Genomic DNA, 20489 nt, shown 5'->3' on the forward strand with positions numbered 1-20489 from the left:
AGTTTTTAACAGTCTCTTATGCTTTGGCTCTCTCCCACTCTAACCTCTTTTTTTTTTTTTTTTCCTTCCTTTCCCCCATGGGTTTCTGTTAAGTTTCTCAGGATCCACATAAGAGTGAAAACATATGGTATCTGTCTTTCTCTGTATGGCTTATTTCACTTAGCATCACACTCTCCAGTTCCATCCACGTTGCTACAAAGGGCCATATTTCATTCTTTCTCATTGCGATGTAGTACTCCATTGTGTATATAAACCACAATTTCTTTATCCATTCATCAGTTGATGGACATTTAGGCTCTTTCCATAATTTGGCTATTGTTGAGAGTGCTGCTATAAACATTGGGGTACAAGTGCCCCTATGCATCAGTACTCCTGTATCCCTTGGGTAAATTCCTAGCAGTGCTATTGCTGGGTCATAGGGTAGGTCTATTTTTAATTTTCTGAGGAACCTCCACACTGTTTTCCAGAGTGGCTGCACCAGTTTGCATTCCCACCAACAGTGCAAGAGGGTTCCTGTTTCTCCACATCCTCTCCAGCATCTATAGTCTCCTGATTTGTTCATTTTGGCCACTCTGACTGGCGTGAGGTGATATCTGAGTGTGGTTTTGATTTATATTTCCCTGATGAGGAGTGACGTTGAGCAGCATCTTTTCATGTGCCTGTTGGCCATCCGGATGTCTTCTTTGGAGAATTGTCTATTCACGTTTTCTGCCCATTTCTTCACTGGGTTGTTTTTCGGGTGTGGAGTTTGGTGAGCTCTTTATAGATTTTGGATACTAGCCCTTTGTCTGATATGTCATTTGCAAATATCTTTTCCCATTCCGTTGATTGCCTTTTAGTTTTGTTGGTTGTTTCCTTTGCTGTGTAGAAGCTTTTTATCTTTATAAGGTCCCAGTAATTCATTTTTGCTTTTAATTCCCTTGCCTTTGGGGATGTGTTGAGTAAGAGATTGCTACGGCTGAGGTCAGAGAGGTCTTTTCCTGCTTTCTCCTCTAGGGTTTTGATGGTTTCCTGTCTCACATTCAGGTCCTTTATCCATTTTGAGTTTGTTTTTGTGAATGGTGTCAGAAGAAAAGATCCTTAAGGTGGCATGTTTAAGGGAGAAATGAAATGAGACAGGTCAGAAGAGCTGATCTAATTATAGCTATTAATGAAAGTCATCAATGGCTAAACTCAAGAATTGGCATTTGAAAACAAAACAAAAACCAACCAACAAACAAACAAGGTCTGCAGTGGAGAAAGGTCTTCTTCAATCAGTGTTAAGGCAGACCTTGTGTTAAAGTCATGACCTGAGGTTTGGTCTGCACAGTACAGTCCTCATCTCTCATGGTAAAGAGGAAACCCAAGTCAACTCTATGTATGTTTGTCTATGCTTCATCAGTATACACACATTTCTCAATACCTGGATGCTAGGATTTCATCAAGTAGAGCCTGTGGTTCTGATGCTGGCAAACAGGGCTTGCTATCTTTCTTCATCCTCCCATCATTGACTTTTAATGGAGAAAATCATGTATATTAATAATTCACACTCTTTTATGGTCCAATTGTGCCTATGTTCATAACAAAATTTTCAAAGACTACTCCTTTTATTTATCTTTTATCTCTTGGATCTTCTGCCTCCTAGTATTCTGAATATTCTGAATATTTTTATTAAGAGTGGCTGCTTTAAATAATGCCCTTTTCTTAGGGGGCCTGGATGGCTTAGTAGGTTACACATCCAACTCTTTGATTTTGGCTCAGGTCATAATCTCGTGGTCCACGAGGTTGAGCCCTGTGTTGGGCTTTGTGCTGCCTGCTGGGGTTTCTGTCTCTCCCTCTGTCTCTGCCTCTCTCCTGTTCATGCTCTCTCTCTGCCTTTCAAAATAAATAAATAAACATTTTAAAACATTCCCTTTTCTTAATGAAATTCACCCAAGTAGTTTTTATTGCCTCGTGTCTTCCCATTTTCTTTCCTCTCTGGCGTATGGTCTACCTGGTATCCATAATTGCCATTTTACCTTGTTGTCATTTAACCCACAGTTCATTATTTGCTCTTCTTTTAAATGCATCTGTGTTAATTTCCTCAGAATGTCCTCATTGCCAGCTGGCCTGTTCCCTGCAGATTTCCTGTGGCAAAATGTCACACCTAAGCGCCTGCACCTTTGGTGATTTCTCCCAGCATTTGTTTAGACCCTATCAATCATTATCTCACAATAAACAACAGCTTTGCAAATGGAGAGCAAGGCTTGCCCAGTGATTGATGCTTCTGGATGCCTGTCTTTTCTCCTTGTGAGAATCACAAGGACCCCCTCCCTTTATTTGGAGGGGTCTGGCTGTACCTGCCATGGCTTATGGGAAAACAAGGCTAAACTGCCAATACCCGGCCTCTCTTTTTCTCTTACTGCATTTCCTTATCGGTTGTGACAATATGCCACAATTAATGATAGCAGAAATACCCATGTTTGATACCGCATGCATCACACTTAGGCGTGATGGATTAGCAATCAAGGAAATTAATTCTGCCATTACAAAGTAACATCTGAACTTTGAAGTTAGGCAATTGCATTGTATAAGGTTCAGTTATGAATTCAGCCATAAATATAACATTAGGGAAGCTTATTTAGGAGGAGAATAGTTTCAATATTGTTAGCTTTATAGTTTCCCGAGCAGTGGTTTGCAATTCTTTTCACTAACCTCTATTTCAGAGGGATATAAGGATTATCAGATTTCAAGGTCAGAAAGACATTCAATTATGCTGTGTATTTTTGACCAAGTAAATAATATTTCTGATAGACTGTTCATGATCTCAGGTTCTTCAAAAATCAGTCCTTTCTGGAATGAGTAGTTTAGCTTTGACAGAAGGAATCAGACTTATTGTAATGCGCTTCTCTTGGTTTGAGAACCTTTGGAATAACAGAAGTCAACCCCATTGCCTGTATTTCCTGCACTTTATCACCTTCACAGTTCTTCCATACACTTTTATGCCAAAAGTACAACTTTGGAAGATCTCCTTTAATTGCTTCACAGACTCCGTTCTCAAGTCTCCAGTATATGTTCACTTGGAGCCGATATGCACCAACCCTGAGATTACTGAGGCTGCCAGATCAACCCAAGTGTAGTAAAATACATTTTTTTAAAAAAGGCTAAACACTTTAAAATGCAGTGAATAATCAAGACACACAAAAATCTCACACTAAGTGCAGTAATATATCTCATAGGGAAATAGTTTTATATTAACCCTCGGTTTACGCTGACAGATTCCTACATCTATAGCCATTGTAGGCACAGACTCAACTAACATTGATGGGTCTATTAGTCCCACTGTTTATTTCATTTGAGCCTTTCTGCATGGGGTCAATGTGGTAAACAGCCATTTCACAGCTGTCTGCTGATCTGGTTTGGTCCACAGGTAGATTGTAGATTTGAGTCTCTAGTGACTCAAATGAGAAGCAAAATGTTCCTGCATAGGATGGAGAAAACCTTGGTGAGGGCATAGGAAGAAAAGAGGAAGTCAGTAAAAGTGTTGACATTTACCCTTTCCCACATCATCCACAAAGTGACTTCATCCACTGATCTCTAGTATCTTCTCCTTGCAGGAAGACACCACAGTTCTGATGAAAATACCAAACAAGCAGAAATCTATGAAATCTGCTAAATATCTCCTTCACTGATACCTTCAATATTTTGGAATTAATGTAGTAATATTCTGAATCAGGGATTCAGCTAAAGTATGTGATAAAAAAAGGACTTGCTCAGTATATTCATAGTCTAATTAAGTTCTGAGAGGAATGTCTGAAAAACTTCAGAGATTCATTTCCAAATGTTTTAGACACACCAATTTTCATTGTATTGGTTTGATTTATTAATTGTGAAATATTATTTATTCTTAAGGTGGTTTCCCTAGAATCTATACATGATAATACTATGTTAAATCTATTATTGAATGTGTCAGAAATGCTGCATTTCTCTAAAAACATTCTGATAATTACGCTTCACAATTTACACTGTCATTTCATCTAAGTAGTTTAAGTGAATGTGCTGCTTTCTAAATTATTTGAATTTTTGTTGTTTACATAGTTTCATTCCATTCAGTTAAACACATATTTATTGGTGATTTTTTTATGCCAGTAACTGTGCTGGTTTCTAGGAATTAAGGGCAACAACAACTGGAGATTACTATTTTTATCATGCCTAGTATATTACAAAATGGATTCATGGGTCTTAGTTGAGCCCATGCTCACAATGGCTATCATAGTCAGAGAGAATGTGCTTATCAGCCTCATTTGAGTAAACTGAAGTCTGGAATCCAGTAGCCTCTACCCAGTGTATTTTCCAATTGAACTGCTATATTTTTCACTTTTTACATTTGTTGTAAGGGCCACAAAATCAAAATGGGTGCCCTGCAGACAATGAGTCATTTAAAATTTATCAGACAAAGGAAGATCTATACCACATGCCAAAAATTCAAGAGAGTTTTCTATAAATAAAGTTTAAGCTCACATGTCAGTAATTCCTTAACAACTACTTCCCTGACCCTTTTCCTGTGAGCTTGAGTTTTAAAGAATACTTAAAAATATGTTTCAAATGAGAGTAACCAAATTTTGTATTTCTTTAAGATGTAAGCTATTCCAGAAATTAGACATACAGATTCTTCTGTGGTGTGTTTCTTATTTTTGTGTTCATCCGTTTTTAACTACTTGAAGTCCCATTGTAAATTGAAAACCTAGTATCAAATAAGTAATATTTGAGGACAAAAGTAAGGTAAATAACTGAAAAGTATGTGTAAGTCTTGTTTCCTGATCGCTCAATCATGTGACCATGATTATACTGTCATGTTCTTCACAGTTATTTGATCAAGATGGTGATGAAGAAGGAAGGAGCATGTTTCAGTGCATTTACAAAATGCAATTTTTATTCCCTAGAGTGACGACAGCATGATTTATGTCCATGGAGTTAGGTGAAGTTCTGGATGTTAGTTTCAGATAGTGATATGCTTCCTTAAAAGCTCGCGTGGAATCACTCTCCACATACAGAGTGTATTGTCCAGACCATGAAAGAATCCTGCTGTGGTAATACCAACTCTGCAGGATTATTTACCTGTCAAAAAACATATTCTTTTAAATTATTTTATTTTGGCTTATAATAATTGCATACTGTAAGTAGGGTGTGTGTGTGTGTGGGGGTGGGTGGGTGGGTGGGTGGGGGTGAGTGTATGTATACATAAGCTTAAAATAAGTAAGATGTTTAAGTTCTTCATTATGCCTTGCCTTTTTCCTCAAAAACCAAATTTAAATTCATTGTAAATATATGGTACAATCATTAATTAATTAAATTAGCCCCCCCCTTTTTGAAACACAAACCAGGTATCTTTTGTATTAAGAGATATTACTGAAAGGAAGAATTAGGTGTCCATTAAGCATCAAGTTTATTGATCGTTTGTTGTACCATGACATAGGAGGAGAAGAGAAGCATTGTAAAGGTCGACTTAAAATGAATCAAGATAATAGTAAGATGAAGATGACTAATGGCGAACCTTAAATTCCCAGGAGGTCCTTCACTCCTTCTCCCTTCCCCTGTGCCCATCCAATATTTTTATTTCACCTTTCTGTCCCAGGACTGCTCTAGAGAGCCCCTTACTCTCCTTCATACACTGTCTTCAGACTGTAAATCTACTATTTCTTTTTCTTTTAAAAAAAGTTTTTTTAATGTTTATATATTTTTGAGACAGAGACAGAATGCAAGTGGGTTAGAGGCAGAGAGAGAGGGAGACACAGAAGCAGAAGCAGGCTCCAGGCTCTGAGCTGTCAGCACAGAGCCTGACATGAGGCTGCAACTCACGAGCTGTGAGATCATGACCTGAGCCAAAGTTGAACGCTCAACCGACTAAGCCACCCAGGCGCCCCTATTTTTCTTTTTCCCTTCTTTTTTTCCTCAACTTGTCTGTCTCTTGCTCCTCATAACATGTTATCCAAAGGCAGGCCTGGAATCTTCATCAGATGCTGTTCAATCCCCTTTGGGCAGAGTCTTAGGCTGTTTAAGGAAACAGCTGACCAGCATGACGAAAATTTTCAGCAAGTCACAAAAGAGATGAAGGTAATATGATAGAGGAGGCTTCTTTTCCTCCCTAGGTAATGTAATATGAACCAATTAAAAAGATACTTAGCATTCTCCTAATTATAGTATATATTGGTGGTTAAGTATAGGTTCCAGTATCACACTACTTGAGTTCAAATCTAGACTAAATCTTGAGATTCGTGTTCAAATCTCCACTTGCTATCCATATGACATTAGGCAAGTTATTTAACATCTATGCCTCAATTCCCTTAGGTGCAAAATGTAGGTACCATTGGTACCCACTTTATAGGGACATTATAGGATTCAATTTCTCTCTATATAAAGGGCTTACTTAGAACAGTGCCTGATGTAAGTGCAAAGTGCAGATGGGGTTTACTGGTATTAGTGAACAAATTAAATATTATCATCCCCCCAAAATGCTAATGACAGGTATTAAATTGCTTGCATGTGATGAAAAACTAGGAAGTGTTAGAGTCAGCATGTGAACTCAGGCTGTCTTTAGAAACTGCAATCTTTTTATGATGATTTTAACCATTTGAAGACAATACTTCACTCTATATGGAGAAGGCCTAATGTTATACCTAACAAACTGAGGTTATTTTGAAAATAGCCTCATGACCAGAAGATACACAAGATATTCAGGGACAGGGAAAGATATTCATGCCAGCATCCCTCCATTTACATTCTTTTTAAATTTTTTTTGTAATTTTTTTAACATTTATTTATTTTTGAGAGACAGAGCATGAGTAGGGGAGGGGCAGACAGAGAAAGAGACACAGAATCTGAAGCAGGCTCCAGGCTCTGAACTGTCAGCACAGAGCTGGACGTGGGGCTCGAGCCTATGAACTGTGAGATCATAACCTGAGCTGAAGTCAGATGCTCAACTGAATGAGCCACCCTAGCTCCCTTCCCTCCATTTACATTCTGCAGAGAGTTGTCTTCATCTTTGCAAACATGAGTTCAATTCTTTTTTCTAAAGTGTAGGCAAAAGGCATAATTCTTTTTACATCACCAGCTTCATAAGATGCCCAAAACTGGTGGATGGTGTGCAGAGATTACTTTTACAGTAATCTTGTCTCATGTGAATATAAACCCATTCCTAGAAATAAACAGAAAAAGAAAAAAATTCCCTGACAACACAAATTAGTTGTCATAAAAACCCCACCATAGTAGTCAGGTACTTGGACTTTTCTTTTAACACCTAACAACTTCAGTTTAACATAGTGCACTTGATTATCTGCTTATTCATAACAGAGCATATTTTGAGTTTCAAATTAGAGAAGAGACAGAGGTTTTGTTTGAATCAGGCAGACTGGCATTTGCAAGAAATTATAGTTAAGAACAATAAAGTGTTACACAAAAAATTCATACTAAAGATAAAGTGTATATTTCCAGATAGCACAGAAATAATCCTACTGGTGATTTATCAAGGGATGGTTAAATGATGTTTAGCATTTTCTGTGATCACACAGCTTAGAAAGATCTCCATCACACTATACAGAAATAAGCTTATTTTTGACTTGTGAAACTAGAGTCTGGTTATCTGGAAAATACCCGTGCCTTTATAATGCCAGATAAATTAAATGATAATTTAATATATTCTGTATAGAACACAGATGTTCTATGGTGATCATTAAGCATATACATTTTCTTGTTAAACTGAATACTCATTCAAATAGAGATTGAAATTTCACAAAGAGGCTATTCACAAGAAACATTGGTCACTCTTGATAATATGCATCATAATTAGTTTTATAGATATTACACTTAATGTTCAGAGTAGGGAAGGAACATACCAGAAATCTGGAGGCCTGCAGATATTCCATCCAGTACAGAAAATAACTTATGAAATTGTATTCCATTCTTCTGCTTCCTTAGCTCATAATTTGGTTCTGATTGAGAAGGAAAAAAAATCTCCGAAGATTCAGAGGTTCAAATCATATTAGTACTCAAAAGTTTGGATGTGTCTTCAAATCTCCTGGGCCTGAAAATGTTGGCTGGAAAAGCCATGAAAAAGACTGTTTCCTCACAGTGTTTCTGGCAGTTCGACTCCTGCTCCTGGCTGGAAGTTCAAGTGCAGAGACGCATGAAATTGAACAATGATAATAATAAAAACTTTTCTGAAACCATTTTGAAGCTGCAAAAAGTGGGACTTTAGGTCTATCTAATCTGGGGAAATGGCTCAGGTACAATTTTATAGTCAAATGGGTTCATCTTCTTTGCTACTTTCTCATTTGGTTCCCATTGCATGATAATTTTACCCCTTTATTAAGGAGTTCAGACTTCAGCACCACTGAACTGATACCTGCTAATTATTTAGAGTCTGATTAGTTCATTTGTTGGCTAGCAAGACCCCTTTGTTCTGTCCTTTTTTTCTATGAGCAATATGAATTTCAACTCAATGAATCTTGCTTTTCTGTCACACCTATGCTTGAATATACTGTGAGAGATCTTGGGTGAAGTACAATGAATTCGGGAGATTATCTCCACATTTCATTATTTCTAGACCTTCTCCTTGACAGTGGGGAACACAACGTTAGAACCTATACCCAAACACTCTCTTGTGCCATTGTCATTTCTGGAGAGAGAATCTCTAGGTTTTAAAAAAAAAAAGGCAGATACTTCCATAGTAAAATGTTCATGTGAATCGTAAAATACTTTCTCTAACACAGGAGTGTGTAAAAAGGAAAATGGATTTAAGCTTATTTGTCCCCTTTTCAACGTGGTTTCTTTCTCACCTTCTTAAAAGGTCTAAGTATTATTTCTAGGGTATGAAAAGCAAGTTCTCTTGGATGAACAGTAAAGGTGAATGAATGAGTTGTCAAAAATCACAATCTCATGAAAAAGATGTTTATGATAATATAAACAGATGTTAAGAATTACCTCTTTTTTACTCTTTTCAACAAAGAAGGGGACACTCCTTTGAAGCAAATTCTTAATCACCAACGTAACCAAGAGATTCCCTGGAGACATCTTGGTGAGGAGCCTCTCAGTTATGCCTGATACATGATATAAATTGGTACAGATGGGAAGTGATGAACAAAGAATATATTTATTCATTTAAATATCTATGATTAATGAAGGAGTTATTAAAAGACTTGACACTATTTTCCAAAGTCAATATGCATTCATTCATTCACAGGGCAATATGGTCCGGCTCCATAAAAGGTTCATATTTTTTTTTTTGAATCTGCAAAATATTGAAAACCCTTTAATAATTTGCACATGGCATTTTGTGTGGTCATATAAATGCCCTGTTCATTTTTCCTTCCAGACATACTCATTTAGTCAAGGATTATTTTTACACAGACGGATTATGGTGATTAGAAGTTTCCAAAGGAGTTTGCATTCACAATAAATACTGATGATTTTAGCCTACTGAGAGGTTGTTTATAGCAGTTTGCTTTTTTAGCTCAAGTCCATAAGTCTAGCTTTAGAAGCAGTAGGGCCGATAAACCACAAAAGAACTATTTTATGGGTGATCCAGTAATTCAAATTACTAGAAAAAAAAGACAGAAGTAAAGAATTTTAAGAAATGACCAGTATTGACTGTTTCATATGGTGGGTGGCATTTGCCTTCATCTGTGGGGTAATTGGACCAGGGGACTACGGATCCATAGCAATACAAGGCTTTCCTTACAAGAGAGTTAATGCACCATCAATCAGCTAGTAGGAATAGTTTCTGTGTTGCAGCCTAAGTATGTTTTCATTCAGCTCATTTGCACTTCAAAGCTGAAGTCGATAATTCAGGCCCAAGTAGGTGCAATTTGGACCATTTCCCTTTTGTAGCATATGAACACAAGCTGAGAAAATCTCTAAATTCATTTGCACGGGACATTACTGGCCAGAGTTGGCAAAGCAGAGACGCGGCTAGTTTCCTATAGGTAAGTATTATCGCCATGAATAAATCCTTTGAGAGTGAAGGTCTTCAGATAAACATAGTTTTCTCTCTATTGGTGATCAATGGTTTTATTACATAACACGTAAGGATACTCTGTTTTACAACAGATCTTGGGATCTTATCTTCAGCAAAACACTTGTGTGGTGAATTAACAAGCACAACCAGTCATCTTCATGGATTAAGAAACATTTGGTGAATGGGGAGGAAGGAAAATGTGATGGGAGAGGTGAGTTCTGTCTAGGTTTGCGACAAAGTGGCTAGATTATTATCAGAAAGTACAAGTACCAGAAAGGTGGTGGGAAAAAGGAAGTTACAACTTTTTTTGTTCAAATAGAATTTAATAAAAACTCTCAATGACCATAGTAGTACCATGTAACATCTACGGAATGTTGTTTTTCTGGTACTTTGTTCTTTGCTGTTTATTATATTCCAGCCTCTACTGAAACATGCTAAGCACTTGATTTGTGTACTAAGACTCTCACAGTCTTAGTGAATCTCAGAGTGATGTTGCAAAGTCGGTTCCGCCATCATTTTGTCTCTATATTCCTGTTACAGCCAACTCACTCACTAGGTTACAGGATTTCACAGGCCTTGTTTTATGGGCTACTCATGGGAGTCCTATGAGAGATGATCACATTTAAATGATTGGTTCAATCCTTTGAACTATGGTTTTTGTTTGCATGTTTGTTGTTTGAACTGTTTTTAAACCAGCACCTACTGAGTGCTTCCTTTGTGCCCCAACCATGCAAAACACTTTGCATACATGACACAACCTCATTGAATCATCACAATATCCTTATGGGTTGTGTACTAGCATTGTGCCCATTTCACAGATGAAAGAGTTGGGGGCAGAGAGAGAGACAGTAGGGGATTTGTTTAAAGTTAAGACACTTGCCCAGATTTTTCTGGCTGAGCAAAGATCTTAAACCAGATTTACTGATTCCAAGTTAGAGCTTTTATATTATACATACTGTAGTTTATGCCTGTGACACAGGGTAATCCTTGTGATATTTGGAATGCACACCAATGTGTTCTTTACAGAGGATAGAAGCATTTTCAAGAGGGGTAACTCAACTTGCAGGGATAGCTTCCTGGCTTCTCGTATTCTCCCTCTCCTGGCCTTTTGCCACTTATTCATTCCATCTTTCTGTGCATTCATTGTCCAGTATTCATCTTTGTTTAAATCAGATTGTTTGTTCATTGCTCCTTGAATACCTGTGCCCATCTTAACATACCATGTGTTCCTTTGCCTGAATGCCACCTATTTTATTCTCCCATCATTGGATACTAAGATTGAGATTTTCTGGGGACATCCCCCCACCGCCGCTGGAAATCACTGCTCCTACATGAGCTCCCTTCCCTTAGTTTCATGTAAATTCACAATTAATTACATTTTGTCTGTTATCGCCTTTTTTCAGTCATCTTGAAACATTTTCAATAAATCTTTCCCAAATATCATACTTATATCTATAATAATATTTTTCACACCATAAAGGGAATGATTATTTATAATCTTTATTGAGTGCTAGACTTCTGCCTTTGTATTATGCTAGGGTCTTCTCAAAAATTGCCTTGCAACTATTCTGTGAAGTACGTGTTACTGTGACCATTCTATAGGACGAAAATTGAGGCTTTAAGAGATGAATGAATTGTCTAAGGCAATGCTAGTGGCACAGCCAGGACCCACGAGTTTTTGTCCCCAAACCCTGTGTTTCTCTCCCAATACAGTGATTATTGCCCTCAGAGTGATATATATATATATATTTTTTTTTTCATTCGTCATGTTAGTAGTTCATTTAACAAGTTGCAAAGCTATTCTAGTAAAAAAAAAAAAGAGTCTAGAAAGGTCCAGAATGAATATCTGCAGATAATATCAAGCACACTGGCCTGATTTGGGTGGGCAGGTAACCTTTCTTTGGATCCTTCTAATCACAGTCTCAAGAGTAGAAATATGTGCATCAGGGCAGGCTGTGCTCCAAGTATCCTTCCTGTTTGGCAACCTCACTTCTCTAGAGGTTGTTTGAACAGTAATTACGCCCTGTGTTCCTGCAAAAATAAGATATTTTAAGCAGAGATTTCCACAATGACTCTTTTTAAATTTGCACGCTTCCCTTTGTTTCAAAATTACTGCCATCATCTAATGAAGAGAAATAGGTTAAATTAATCAAAGGAAAATTTTATACTGAATATAAAAAAATCTGCTAATAGGGAGATCCATTAGAGTGTATTAGAAGCCCCATTGATTGAGTCATTTAAAAGAAGACTGACTATCCCCTGAGATGATTCTGAAACTACCCCAGGCCAAGGGAGAGAGGAGCAGATGGAACCCACAGTTCCCTCAGTCTCTAATGGGGGTGATTTTTTCCGAATTCCCTCATTTTGCCTTCTTGTCAACAAATCCTGCCATCATTTCACTCACATCTTTGCAACATTTTTCCAGAGCTGTTAACAGAAATCATCTCACAGAGAGTGGGAAAGAATGTCATTTTGTCATTTTCTTGGGGGAGTGGATCAGAAGAACAGGCGGTCTCTGCTTCCTAAGGCTTTCATGATGAAAACAGAAGAGGAGAGTGAGGCCTGCCAGCTTGTGGGGTATAAGAAACAACTTTACTTGGCATCACTGTGTGGAAATAGTAACTGGAAACTCTGCAGTCAGCCTGTCTCTTTATTAACTAGGAGGAAGGACAATTTGGGACCACAACACACCCCAAACTTGCTGGCACTAATGAGCTGCATGAACTTAATCATTACGTTATATCTGAAAAGTAAGAGAGACCTTAATGATCATCAGGTATAACCTCCTTCTTAATGCAGGAGTTCCTTTTAATTACAGAATTCCTATGAGATGGCCATTGGAAGCTCATTATTTCATTGAACTCTCTATCCCATGGTTAGTGGTTTCATTTGTTAAGAAAGGCACCCTTTTATTGATCTAGGACATTTTTTCATTAGTATTTGCTTTCCCATTTGGAATAATAGGAATAATGTGTGATAAAAAACAGTAATAATGATAATTATGATGATGGTGATGCTGGTGGCTCACAGAATTTTCTCCTATATACGAGGCATGTAATAACATTGCATGTGTTTATGTTATTATTTATTATCACAAACATTTTATATATAGGCATTAATATTTGCTCCCATTTTACAGAAGAAGGAATCAAGACCTAGAGTGCTGGAGTGACCTGGCTGAAAGTCACACTACTGATAAATGGAGAGTTAGAATTTGCACCAAGCGTGCGAGATCTCAGAACCCAAGCTCTTAGGCACTCTGCATACCAGACACACAAACAACTTCTAGCTCTTCATTTTACACATTATCTTCTTATTCTTTCTTTTTTCTGGGCTGCATATCTCTGCTTCCTTAAGAACTCCTTAATTAATATGACTTTTAGTCACCACATGATCATAGCTGATTGTATTTTATAGGCTTCTAGATTTCTTCCCTAATATATGGAATTTTGAGCTGGAAATAATACTGAAATGTTTGAAAAGTACAGCATATAGAAGATTCTATGGCCACCCTTCACCACTTTTCCAAATCAAGTTTCTCCATCTGCGGAAGTTTTTAAAATAAAGATAATTGACTTCAGAAGAATACCAAAGTACAAAACTTAAAGAAGTTAGAAAATATTTACAACTGAGAAGACCCCATTTTCAGACCAGAAGGATTCTTTTTATTTCTCTGAAATATCCCATTTTCTCTGTAATACTGACTATAAAACTTACTTTAGGGGCACCTTGGTGGCTCAGTCCGTTAAGCGTTTGACTCTTGATTTTGGCTCAGGTCATGATCTCATCGTTTGTGAAATTGAGCCCCGTGTTGGGCTCTACACTGACAGCACAGAGCTTTATTGGGATTCTCTTTCTCCCTCTCTCTCTGCTCTTCCTCTGCTTCTCTCTCTCTCTCTCTCTCTCTCTCTCACACACACACACACACACACACATAAATAAGTAAATAAACTTTATTTAAAAAGAACACTTAGTTTAAATGATTTCTTACTTGATTTGAGGACATGGAACTACATCTTCCTCCATCATCTGAAATTTGGGATGAATGTGCTTTCACCTCAGCTGCCTCAGCTGCCGCACATGGGGAGTACATCACTCATGTAAGAACTCCAGGGCAAATTTCTGGCCAAGGTAATGTTGCTAACAGAACTCAGACTTTCCGATTAGTCAGTAGGAGAAATGAGAAGTTGTTTGGACTGGCTTTGGGTGGTTAAGGAAAATTAAAGAGCAGGAGAGGATAGATGTAATCCCCACAGCTGTAGTGATAGTTGGGGCCACTGCAAAAGTTCCTGGCTGCTGATACCTTTGCCTGGAACTCTGAAGAAAGTTCTGATGCTGGTGTGGAAATTGTGCTGAACAAGAACTGGTCTTTGAGAAAATTCCTAGGGTGTGTATAAGTAAGCTAGTATGCTTTCAAGGAACTCATACACATTCCAGGCAAGTAGCAAAGCCAGTGCCCAAAGAAGCAGATAGACCTTGTTAAAAGAGGGAAATAGTAGTAAAAGTAGTAGTTATAGTAATAAAATATTATGTAAAATAGAACAATGTCAGTAATATAAAGAGTCAAACGTGGAAATGAGAAGAGAGAAGGCTTTTGTAGTTAGGCCATTGCTATGCCTTTCCACATCCTTTTCTATGTGACCTAATGATGTTCTTGGCAAAAGGGTCTTCAACAAAGTGTCTTTGGAGAGATAACCTATTCCAATGAAAAGTAGACATTATTAAAATGTCAGGATTTCTGGGTTACAGTTCTGGTCAGTAAGTAGTACTGTTGTTTGAGGTACTTTTTATTATTAGATTATTATACGTAAAGATTAAAAACCAACAACAGCAATGCAGAATGCCGTAAAACCATATCTCTCCCTTGCTCTACCTCTCCAATTACCTAGTCCTTGTTCTTGTTATTTTTTAAAATGCTGCTTCTTATGGAGGTTACATCCTAGCTGTAAGCAACGTGCTGGTATGACTTTTTCTTGATTTATGAAACATAGGCATTATCATTTCCTGTCTATTGAAGATGAACATTTAGCTCACTTATATAACCCCAACATCCCCTCCTCTACTCAACCCTTAGTTAATATTTTAGTTTTCCAGTTGGTTAAATCTTCAGTACTTGTTTCAACAGCATATATGCTAAAATTGGAATGATACAGAGATTAGCACGGCTCCTGCTCAGGGACGACATGCAAATTAATGAAGCATTGTATATTTTTATGGAATATTGTTCACCCTTAAAAAAGATTGCACTTCTAACACATGCTATAACATGAAATACCCTTGAAGACATATGCCAAGTGAAATAAGCCAGAGATAAAAGGACAAATATTATATGATTCTACTTACATGAGATACCTAAAGTAATCATATCATAGAGACAGAAAGTAGAATGTTTAGGCATTAATATCAGGGGCTGGGGAGAGGGGGCAATAGGAGTTCTAGTTTAATGGGTATAGAATTTTAGTTGGGGAAGATGAAAAAATTCTGGAGATGAATAGTGGTGATGGTTACGCAACAATGTGAATGTACTTAATACCACTGGACTGTATACACTTAAAAATTCTTAAAATGGTAAATTTTGTTATGTATGTTTTAGCACAGTAAAATGTATAAATATATCTCATATTTAACTTTTCTTTTAAAAATTTTTTTATTTTATGTTATTTTATGTTATTTTATTTGAGAGAGAGGGAGCATAAAGTGTGGGAGAGAGAGGGAGAAAGAGAGAGAATCTTAAGCAGGCTCTGTGTTCAACATAGTGCTCAATCCTGTGACCCTGGGATCATGACCTGAGCTGAAATCAAGTCAGACATTCAACAGACGGAGCCACCCAGGCACCCAACTTTTCTTATCTTTTGACTTTCGTATAAAATTATTATGTTTCTCCACATCTCAGCCTTCACCCTCATTGTACTAGAATAACTTCATATACAAACTATTCATAAAAGTATGTAGAAGCAGGGGTGCCTCAGTGGCTCAGTCGATTAAGCATCCGACTTCGGCTCAGGTCATGATCTTGTGGTCCGTGAGTTTGAGCCCCGCGTCAGACTCTGTGCTGACAACCCAGAACCCAGAGCCTGCTTCAGATTTCTGTGTGTGTGTCTCTCTCTCTGACCCTCCCCTACCCATGCTCTGTCTTTCTCTGTCTCTCTCAAAAATGAATAAAATTTAAAAAAAAATTTTTTAAAAAGTATGTAGAAGCAATTGTTGCATACATTGGTGCTGTTCACAAATGATTTTTCCTCCCTCTTCATTGCTTGCACATGGAATTATTGAACTTTGTACCCCTTGTGGCTGGGGAAGCCAAGAGGCTAGCTTTGGCCAATGAACTGAGCAGCAGGGAAGCAAGTCATTGTCAGATCTGGGCATCGAACTGTTCAACTCTCAATCCTCTGCCACAGCAACTCAAAATTTGAGTTGGCTGTTTTCTGTGTTTGCTTGTTTTCTCTATACGTTCTGAGATTTCCTGATGTTATGTTTAGAGTAGGTATTTGTTTCACCCATTCTTGTGTATAAGCAGGGTACTCTTTAAATAGATTCATGTGCAAAATTTTCCTGTGTTTTATTTTGCTTATTCCTTCCCTTCTTTTTTCTGTTTTCTCCTTCCAGATCTCATATTTGTTGGATGTCTGGGATATGTGATTGTCCTCTTATTCCTTTTATATTTTACCACATATTTTCTGTTTCTTCATCCTTTTTGCTGTGTACCTATGCAGAGTTCTTTGATTTTTATCTTATTGTGTTTGGTTTTGGTTTTGGTATCATTTTTCAATCTCTCTGAGAATACTGATTAGATTTTTTTTCAAGTTTCTTCTCTTCAACGAGTTGCTTCTGTTTCCACGGGGAATATTTTATTTTGCCATTTTAATGCTGTTATTTTTCTTTATATGCCCGATTGATTATAAGTTATTTGCACATTTTTAAAACAGGAAGTACTGAGTTGACTTTTCCAGGGAGCGGATTGGATTTTTTCTGCTGTATTTGCATGCTTGTTTTCCTTACAAAAATTTCCCTTGAGTCAGGAGGCTAACCTGGCCAGGTCTGCACTTGAATCACTGAGGATCCAGGCTTTTGATAAGAGATTACTAAAATGGGAAGGAATTTATTCTCTGGTGCCAGCACCCAGCTAGTAGTCCTAATTCTAGCCACTCAATCCATTATATTTCTTAATGTTGGGGTCATTATTTTTGTTAGGGTGATCATTATTTTGCTTTATTTTCTTTTGCCTTGACTCATTGTGAAGTTTCTTGTACTCTTGTTATATCCATATAGAAATATAGGAGAGTGAGGAGAAGAGGAGGGAGGTGATTGGCTTCTCAATCTAGACACAGAATTTCAGTTAGACTTTCTATTTCTCTCTACCAATTTTGGCTCACGTTCATAATTCTACCCTCCATTCTCATTGATTTTATTCCAGACATTTTGGGAGTTCTGCCTAGAAGATTAGCTCCCTCTTTCCCTGCCATCCTTTACTGTGTTAACTTTGGGCTGCAGATTCCTCAGGTTTCTTTGTGTAACTGGATGGTTCTCATCCATTTTTCATCTCCAGAATGCTTTGAAATCTAATGTTGAATTGTGGTCCTTCTCCCATTCTCTTTCCTGTTAGGGTTTATGGGTTTAATTCTGTTTGTATTCTCTTTAATTTTAATGAGGAGTAGAGGCAAATGCAGAACTTGATCACCATGTTAAACCAGAGTTCACCCTGTGCACTTGCAGAACACCAAGGACTGCGTTGCACTTTGCGCATCTGCAGTGCCATCCAGTATGTTTTCATTGAGGGCCACATGTGATGAGCTGGGATAGCTAGAACACAGGTGGATATTTTTATTTCTTCCTGGAAACAAGGCACATTGACATCTTTTCGTGGTTTTTAAGCTATTTGAAAAGAACATTATAGGAAAATAGAAGGTGGATGTAAGTCAGGATTTGAATCAATAGAACTTTCTCTTGATAAATATATATTCTGTTGATATTTATATGTATAACATATATATAACTGGGTCTTGGGAAAAGTTGGATATAATAACCAAAACACAATTCCATTATTAAACTAAGAATTCTGTTTTTGAGTGTATCTAATTGCAATGACTTAATTAAAAGGAAACTAAAAAATATAATAAAAGTAGTAATTATCAGAAAAGCTAAAGAATTTTAGTAGGTTTTCTGTTTGCATTTTAGAAGATGTTGTATCTCAAAGAATCTTGAATTCAAGTTTTATTCTTGTAGTTTCCTGCATCTATAATTATCCCTCGAGTCGTTTTCCTCAGTTCTTGTAAGAATACATCTGGTGCTTCTGAAAAATATTTTCACAAGTGCTCTTGGGTGATTTATTGGTGCTTACATCCATCCTATGTTGGGTGTGTAAAATCGTGCCTACTCCAAATGTCCGGTGTCGACAGCAGCACGGTTTTTATAATCCATCCAAACCTCCCTTCTGTCCACCTGCTTTCATTAACTCATACTGCTTTTGCCCTCCCTAAACTCCCAGGGTATTCATGATGCAGTCTGGTTCCTGTTATACACCTCAGCATTCCTCTCCCTTTGATACCTCATTTGAATTGTCTTCTCATTTATATCAACCTTGTTTGTCCTGTACACAATCACATGTCCAAAACTCTTTTGAGTCCATATTTCTTAACTTTTTTTTTTTTTAAGATTATACCGATGGGTACAATCCAACGTAGATGGGGAGAAGGAGCAAAAGAGGTTTCTTTAATTTGAGCTTTGGGCATCAAGCCAGAATCAAATACTGGATAGCATCTAAGGAGAAAAACTGTTGGTCAAAGCCAAATACTTGCAATACGAGGTATGTGAAGGGCTGGAGAATACTGGAGCAGGGAGAAATAGATCGGAAAAAGTCAACTGAAAGTGGCCTACATGATTATCAGAGTTAAGGGCTAGAGTTCTCAGCTGTGCTTTTTTACACAGTGATACTTTGTAAAATAGAATATATGAAATTAAAATCTGAGTCTCACCCTATATATTATCCATTGAAAATCAAATATGATTTATGTGCTTTCAAAGATCTAATAGACATAAGCTATGCAATGCATTATAGTAAAAATTATGGAAAATTTGATACTGACTAAGGCATTACCCTCAAAGAAACCTGTTATATGGCAGGAGAGAGATATGTATATTTAACAACGGAGTGGTGGTACAGAAAAAATAAATGACGATATTTTGTAAGTGGCATTATAATTGTTTGGAACTGAAAGTATACAATATATTTATGATGGTGGTTTATTTTTTTTCCATCCTAGCCCTTGGACCCACAAAATCAAGGCAATGCTTACTCTCACTGGGGAGCACATGTTAAGATGAGAAATAATGATAGCTTGCCAACTAGTTCTATCATGGTTCATGGCAGGACATAGTTTCGATTTATTGAAAGTGTGCTGAAGGTGGCCAGAACAGAAGTTCCTGTTAATCACTCCTCTTTGCCTATAAAATGAGAATACTTCCTTAATACAAATATTTCAAATTATGCCAGCTGGCAGATCATCTCGCCTAACTACAATCTTTCCATTGATTTCTCACGGTAGAACTTGAAGATATTTTTTCACTCCTCCAGTCCTCTTTGAAAAGTATCAAACACCATGAATCACCACTGATCTTTCAGTTCAGTGCTGGATTTTTTTTTTTTTAGATAACTATACCTTTTAAAGCATTTTGTTCACTAATGTGTTTGTTTAGACACCTACACTATATTTCATTTACAATAAAGTCTCCCATTGAGCCATTTTGCCAAAGGAAAGGTCATTCTGTGGTTAATGTCACTCATTAGAGAGAATCTCCAAACCATTGTTATATATGGCTTAGTTCTTCTACTGAGAAGAGCTGGTGCGTGTGTGTGTGTGTGTGTGTGTGTGTGTGTGTGCGCGTGCGTGTGTGTGTTTTCCCAGTGTCATCACCTTCAGTGTTTTAAGAATCTGTTAAATGCCTGCATTTCTAGCTTCTAGGTGCACAGAGTAACAGAAAGAAATGTCTTCCTGTAACAATAGCATGCAACATAGGTTGCAGTGCCCGTAACCCAGATTAGGTTGATTGGAACCTACTTTGAATTGTGAGGTTGGATGAATTATGAGGAAGGGAGAGACTCTGCAGTAGGGCTACCAGCCTGAGCATAGCACAACTTAAATTTAGGGGCAGCACTTGCAAAGATGGCAGTAAATAGGGCTCTGCAATCTGGTGGAGGTCTTCCACCATAGATTCTTTGGTCCAGATACACGAAAAGTAAATCCTCAGTTTGTTTAGAGAAAGGTAGCATCCCATTGCTACATAGTACAGAGAGTAGCATCAGATATTCAAGCTATTCCATATTTATGATATTAGCATTTACCTATAGGAAAAATAGAATGTTTCAAATTGAAATTTCAGTCTCTTCCCATCCATTGAAATCAAACATGAATGATTCATTAATTTATCAGAGATACAATGGGCACATGTTATATACAATTCATTCTGCAGATGTTATAGAAAATTCAATGGTTAATAAAGCAGTGGCCTCAGCGGATCTGGC

At 37.4% G+C, this 20489-nt stretch overlaps 1 non-coding gene across 1 annotated transcript; it reads left to right on the forward strand.

Moving 5' to 3' along the window:
- Window positions 1-15079: 15079 nt before the first annotated feature.
- On the forward strand, window positions 15080-15183 carry LOC122204351. The gene has a single exon (XR_006195635.1). It is a non-coding gene; the product is annotated as a U6 spliceosomal RNA (small nuclear RNA).
- Window positions 15184-20489: the final 5306 nt, after the last annotated feature.

Source organism: Panthera leo, chromosome D3, assembly GCF_018350215.1.
Source record: "Panthera leo isolate Ple1 chromosome D3, P.leo_Ple1_pat1.1, whole genome shotgun sequence".
Classification (NCBI taxonomy): Eukaryota; Metazoa; Chordata; class Mammalia; order Carnivora; family Felidae; genus Panthera; species Panthera leo.